The sequence below is a fragment of the Arvicola amphibius genome, chromosome 8 (genome assembly GCF_903992535.2).
Source record: "Arvicola amphibius chromosome 8, mArvAmp1.2, whole genome shotgun sequence".
NCBI lineage: Eukaryota > Metazoa > Chordata > Mammalia > Rodentia > Cricetidae > Arvicola > Arvicola amphibius.
In genome coordinates this window covers 92,179,911-92,186,495 of record NC_052054.1, presented here as the reverse complement: position 1 = coordinate 92,186,495, position 6,585 = coordinate 92,179,911, and positions in this window count along the sequence as shown.

Below are 6,585 nucleotides of genomic sequence, written 5' to 3'. Positions count from 1 at the left end.
CAGGCCATTTCCATTTTATTGACTTCTCCATCAAATAAACACTTCTAGATGACCAGAGACGATAGGATAGGTGGAAGGCATCAATGGCACTACAGATATAAGTTCACTACTTTCTTGTCTTCCTAAATTAAAGATCTTCACCTCTAATATAATCACTTTAACCCATACTTAAGGCTAGCACCTCCAAAAGCTGCCTATGTACAAAGAAATATCTATGTAGAAAGTAAATTTTAGGCAGGGAAATACAACCCAAAAGCCAACTAAAATATCCTTCTTTGTGGATAAATTTCTTATTGTTGACCTTGATTTACTTAGGTTCATCTGTCAATAAAGGCAGAAATTTTCTTTCACGGTTACCAGTGAAACAATATAAAGTAAGTGTGCATATGTACCAGTAGAACAGGGAATAGCATACACTTTGACACCTGATATAGGCAAAAAATTTTAGAAAAAATTAACTTCATAAAAAGGAGAAAATACTATAAATCTTAAAATATTTATCCACATATATGTGGTAGAAAATGCCTCAATCTTTTATATATACTTGGACATAAAATAAATTTGAATATATTATAGATGTCTTGGTTGATACATGCCAATTTGATTTAATTATGATTATTTCTAGTGTTTGTGAATTTTGTTTGCTTGTTTTTGTCTTTGGTTTTTGTTTTTTAAGAACTAATACTTGAAAGGTTTCAATAGTTTGTCCAATTATACAATCAGTGACAGAGATGTTATATTCAAGTTCAAATTTTCTGATTCTTCATTGTATATTTCTTTATATTACAGTGCATTGCTTCTCTAGAGTCAGAATGTAACATTTTCTAGTTTAACGTGTTGGTTTAAATGCTGGATTGTTCTTATCATGTTTTCCACATCATATACTTTTGTTAGTGTTTGTTGTAAGATATGGTAGTAGACATTTTGTTAGCTTAAAATGTGTAGAATACCTGTAACTTCCTGTAAATGAGAACTGAGTTGAGTAGATTGATGTCTTTACTCTGTATGACAGGGTCAAGCAGAGTAATTAAGCACACTCTCAACCCCCAAGCTAGAGATTGCATTTGGATGAAGTTCAGAGAAAAGTCCCTGAAGCTAGCATGGTGCTGCTCCCAGCTTCTTCTGCTGTCCAATACAAATATTATTATGGGGTGTATTAATCATTTACAGCTTTTGACTTTGTGACCTTCAAAGGCAGGATATTTCTACAATGCTTTGTAAAGTATTTCCTGATATTTGATTAAATGCAGTTGATACTGAATTTTTCAAAGGCATTTATGCTTTCTTATAAGAGTAAAGAAACAATATAGACCAATTTTGCTAAACTTTAATATTTAAGCCCCAATGACATATTGAGTTTCCATTTCATTTCTATAGGTAGTTGCTAGTAAATGTGTATGAGTGTTTATATTTTCATTATAATTTTATTCTTTCAAACTATATATTCATAGACATTACCAAACTAAAAGTACTGTATTGAGTTTTTCTTAACATTTTCACTATTACTTATCTTTTTTATACTCCAGTGTTTCTGCAGCATTGATAAAATATTACTTAAACCTTTACTCACCTTTTTCATTTTTACATATATTTAAATATGAGACTTGATTGATGAACAAAAATCACCATATTGTACCAACTTAACTATGTTTATACTTAATTAGAATTTCCATATAATCATGTTGCTTCAAGATATATTGACTTTATCTAAACTTTCCTACAAACTCATTTGTAAGTAGTCTTTAACTAGAAGAAACCACTCAATAATATCAGCATGCTTCACTTAATCATTGTCTACATATTCTTTTAAGTAATTAATTCATATAAACAGCTCAGTAAAATTTGGGTAATTTTCATGCTTCACACAGATAACATTTCTTGGTATATAAAGACAGGAAACAAGCAAATACAGATTTCCACACATAAGTGATGAAGTCACATAGCAACTGCCATTGATACATGACTACTTGGAAGAGAGTAAAAAAGTGAGCATAAAAAGCAAAAACATCAGAAATTTGCACATGGTCCAGTTCATGTATGCCCAAATAAATCTATGTACATTTTTTCATTTTTTAAAACTGTGCATATGTATGGCTTTTGTAATCTAAACAGACTTCTGTATATTATAAAATGAAGAATAGAGTATCTATAAATATCAATGTATATGTTGTTACAACATCCTTATTTTTCTAATACTTGTGAAGTAAATGTAGAAATAGTATTATTTTCAATACACATTATGACCATTAAGGTTTCTCATTATTTTGATTTTATTTTGCATTCTCATGCACTTTACAATTTCTTTACAGATTTTTTTTTGTGGTCATGAGTTTTTGTTTTATCACTGGAACACTTATAAATCATGAGAAGGTAGTTGGTAAATTTCAGTTGTACATACTTCTTAAAATTAGCCTAAATAAATGTGTGCATGTGTACACACATGTGCCTTCCCCTCCCCCCCCCCCACACACATTCTCTATACTACAATCAGTTAATTCCATTATAGAATAGATGATGGAGTAGTAAGCTGATGAAGTAGTATAAGCAGTATATTAATGAGCAGGTATGTTAGAGAGAGCAAAATACTTTGTTAAGGTTGTTACCCATGCACATTAAAACAACTCAATAGAGGTTGCTGTTTGCTCTGTAAAAATAGAAAGTTGCAAAAAAATGAGTTATGAGGCAATTATGCCACTCCATTTCCTCTAACTAAAATAGAATAACCAAGACTATGTAATTTATTAAGAAAACCCATTATTTTGTCTCGTGTTTCTAAACTTGAGAAAATCTAAAGAAATATCATCTTACTGCTTCAACTCCTGGAAGAACATAAGTAGAAGTAGAACACATTTCCAGTATAGCTCTTTTCAGGAGAACAAGTTATTAACGCTCTTTGTTTTCTTTCTTTCTTTCTTTCTTTCTTTCTTTCTTTCTTTCTTTCTTTCTTTCTTTCTTTCTCTTGTTGTGGGAGCTCCATCAGCTGATAGTCTTTAAGATACAGGCACATTTTGGGAGCAGTCACATGTACAGACAAAAATCATGTGCAATCTTTTATATTTTTTCCCTACTGGTTTCAGTTCCAGTTACCAGTGCTTTTTATTATGGAACTCTTTGATACAACTACATTTTCTTTTCTGTAAATATAGCATGACAACCAAAACAACTCTGACTTGGCCATACCTACAAACTCTGAGGGACTGCTGTTTCAGTGTACTTTCCTTGCAGTTCTGAGAATATGAAGGCTATTTTAAAGGAATGAAAATTCAGAACGTCATGAAATTTTCATTAAAATTGTAGACTTTCAAGTCAATTTCAAATGATAAAATAGCAGTCTATGTTTTAGCCACAATCCTATATATTTTTTAATCTATCACATGTCTCAGAAAACATCGGACAAAAAATGGTTTGTATCAAAAACTAAAATGTCTCAAGGACATAATGTAGTTTTTATTTAAACTAGATCTCTTTGTATTAAGTCCTAAATTCCATGGAAAATAACCTTGAAAACGCTAATGTCATCAGCACCTCAAAATAAATGAAGCTTTTATAAATTCTGTTCGAATTTTTCTTTTTATACCTTACCATCATGTGAAAAAAAATAAGATACCTGATCACTAAAATTATAACTAATTGTTAATATTATCAATTACTAATGTCTTTACAATTGGCCATTATTCATTTTAGAAAAAAAAAGTGTTTTGGAGTATGGGGGAGTATAGCATTTACCAATGCATATAAATGCAATATTCAGATAGTCATTTAGTAAAATATCAGCTTAGCTAAACAAACAGCAATTTTTCCTTAGGCTTGAAATTTCCATAGCCATGACATCGTTTAAGGTATCACACATGAATTTCCTGCTAAATATTGGGCTTCAAATGTAATCAGAGACCTGCTGGTTACCTCTAGTACAGAGGTGTCAGTAACGCAGTAGTGAAAACAGTTAACATCGTAGACTGATATTGCTGATCATAAGGTTCCAGCTTGATGAGAAAAGTGGTGTTTTTGCTTCTGTGGCCCACTCTGTAAGACCTCCTGACATTATCAAGGTTAGCCCGAGGGCAGAATCAGCACAGATCTGCCTTGTTTTCTCTATATCTTGCAATTGGGGTGTGGGTATCTTCAGCAAAGTCTATTTTTGTCTAGTTCTATAATAAACTCAAGGGATGGAAAGACCCTGTATTGTCTGAATGACTTCTGAAGTGGTCCAGACCAGCAATTTTTAAAGAGGAATTTAACATATGGTACATCTGTTACTGAAAACCTAATTTTTAAAAATAGCCACAGCTTCCAGGAAGACCATTATCTATCGATAACAGTGTCTTTCTTGCAACTCTTATTTTTTTTAACATTTTTTGATTGACTTACCAAACAGTAGGTTTCGATATAGTTTTTTTTTTTTTCCTCGTATACATTTTGGTTAATCCTTCCTCAACTGCTTGTATCCCTAATTCTATTACGAACACCTCCTGGTAAGTTTCTCCACCCCTTCACCCCTCTACTGTCCTTTTATCCATCTTCTACGTTACAGTCATTCTTTGGTATCTCCACAAAAAAAGGCTCCTTTCTAATTGCAGGATTTTGAATGAGACTCCAGCTGAAATCTAAAGATTCAAAACTAAGATCTCCCTATGAGAATGAACATGCAGAACTACATTTTCAGCATCCTTATTCCCTCACTCCTTATAATTTTTCTACTTTAATCCATTTATCAAAAAAATCATGATTTTACATTTTTTTTCATAACTGAGGAAGAAAATCCATGTCTATACCACATTTTCATTATTTTTCTTTCAGCTGGTGAACATCTAAGCTGATTCAATTTTATAACTGAGAATAAGGCAGAAATGCACACAAAAATGTCAGTGTTTTATAGTAAGATATGGAGGCCTTTGGTTATATTACCAGGAGTGCTTTAACCGTCGTACAACAAGTTTAGTGATCATCATGGAAGAAGGGACTGAAAAAAATGTGACAGACAGATAACCAGCAGATAAGGAGAAAGTTTGTGAAATGTTTCTGGGCATAACACAGCCATAATAATCGTTAGCTCACAGAAGTTTGGTTAGTTACACAGGCTTGCACTAGGCTAGGACTGTACCAGACAGTCAGGGCTCTCTCTCTTAATTCTACTGAGTATTTCTAGAGAAGGGGATTCGTTGTCTTCCATTAGGTACCCAATTCTGGAGAAGGGGGAGTCATGGTCTTCCGTTAGGAACACACTGCTGAGACTACAATGAATAGTTCCAAAAGATAGTCACTCCCAGAACACCAAACTAGAATATATGAACAAGATATATAGAATATATGAACAAGATAAAAGGAACTGAGGAAAAGTAGTGGAGTTGATGAGGGGGGCTTTAAAAATTAGTTTGATCTAAGATAATCTGATTGTTTGTATGATATTTTTCAAAGAAAAAAATTGACAGAGTTAAGAGTCAGTATGTTTCTGTGGCTGAAGAATTTTAAATATGAGAAATAATTCATTTTAATTATTTCTCTTGCAACTATATTTTTCCATACACTTTATTGTGATCACTGTTTTACCTCCTTCATCTCCTCCCACTCTCTGTATACCCATCTGACTCTAGAAAATTGTTAGAAGGGAGTGATTTATATGTTACTTTAAAAAGCTTAGCTTAAAGTGGAACAAGGTAGAAACTAGGTGTTTATAAGTGAATAATGAACAAAACCCAATCAAGTCAATGTGGTGAGATACTCGCCTTTGCTATCAGCCTTACATATTATATCTTCAGATATTTTTAACCAGATGAGAACATTATTATAATTATAATGCTTCAAATTCCAGCTAAGGCAAATTGTGAAGCAGATTTTAAGATTGATTTTAAATAAATTTTAATTCAAAATGACTCTTCTTTATTACTATATTACAGTAAAAAAGAAACATACTATATACTATAGTTACCTTCTACTGAGACTTCTAAAAAAAAACAGACTATGACTTCAGTCTTCAGAATAGGAGCTTGAAATCAATAGTATATATTTCTCATAATTCTTAGTTTAAATTAGTTTAGGTAAAAGAACTTTTAAAAGGAGACATTAATTAATAAAATAGGCCTAGTATCTTACTAAACTTTAGAAGTAAACAATAAAATGCATGTTTAAAATTACCTTCTATTTCTTATTGATTGTGGCAACAAAGACAGCAAAATTTTCCAAATAATTTTTAGTACGTTACAGAAAGTATTTGTACTAGCAGTAGTTGCACTAAGAATTGATCTGCAAGAATCTTCTTATTTGACATTTTCCCAGAATTAGATGCCCTGAAGGGTAATTTTATATAGTCTGCAAAATATAATAAGCATATAAGACAATTCATTATAATTTACATATATACAAATGAGTGTTCCCTGACAGACTAAAAATTCTTTATTTCATTATACATTCTTATAAAATAATAGGTGCTTTCTTTCAAGGTCTGTGAAAAATTTTGCTGCAATTTTGATGGGCATTGCACTGAAACTATAGATTGCTTTTGGTAAGACTGCCATTTTTACTATGTTAATTTACCTACCCAAGAGCATGGGAGATCTTTCCATTTTTCTGTTATCTTCTTCAATTTCT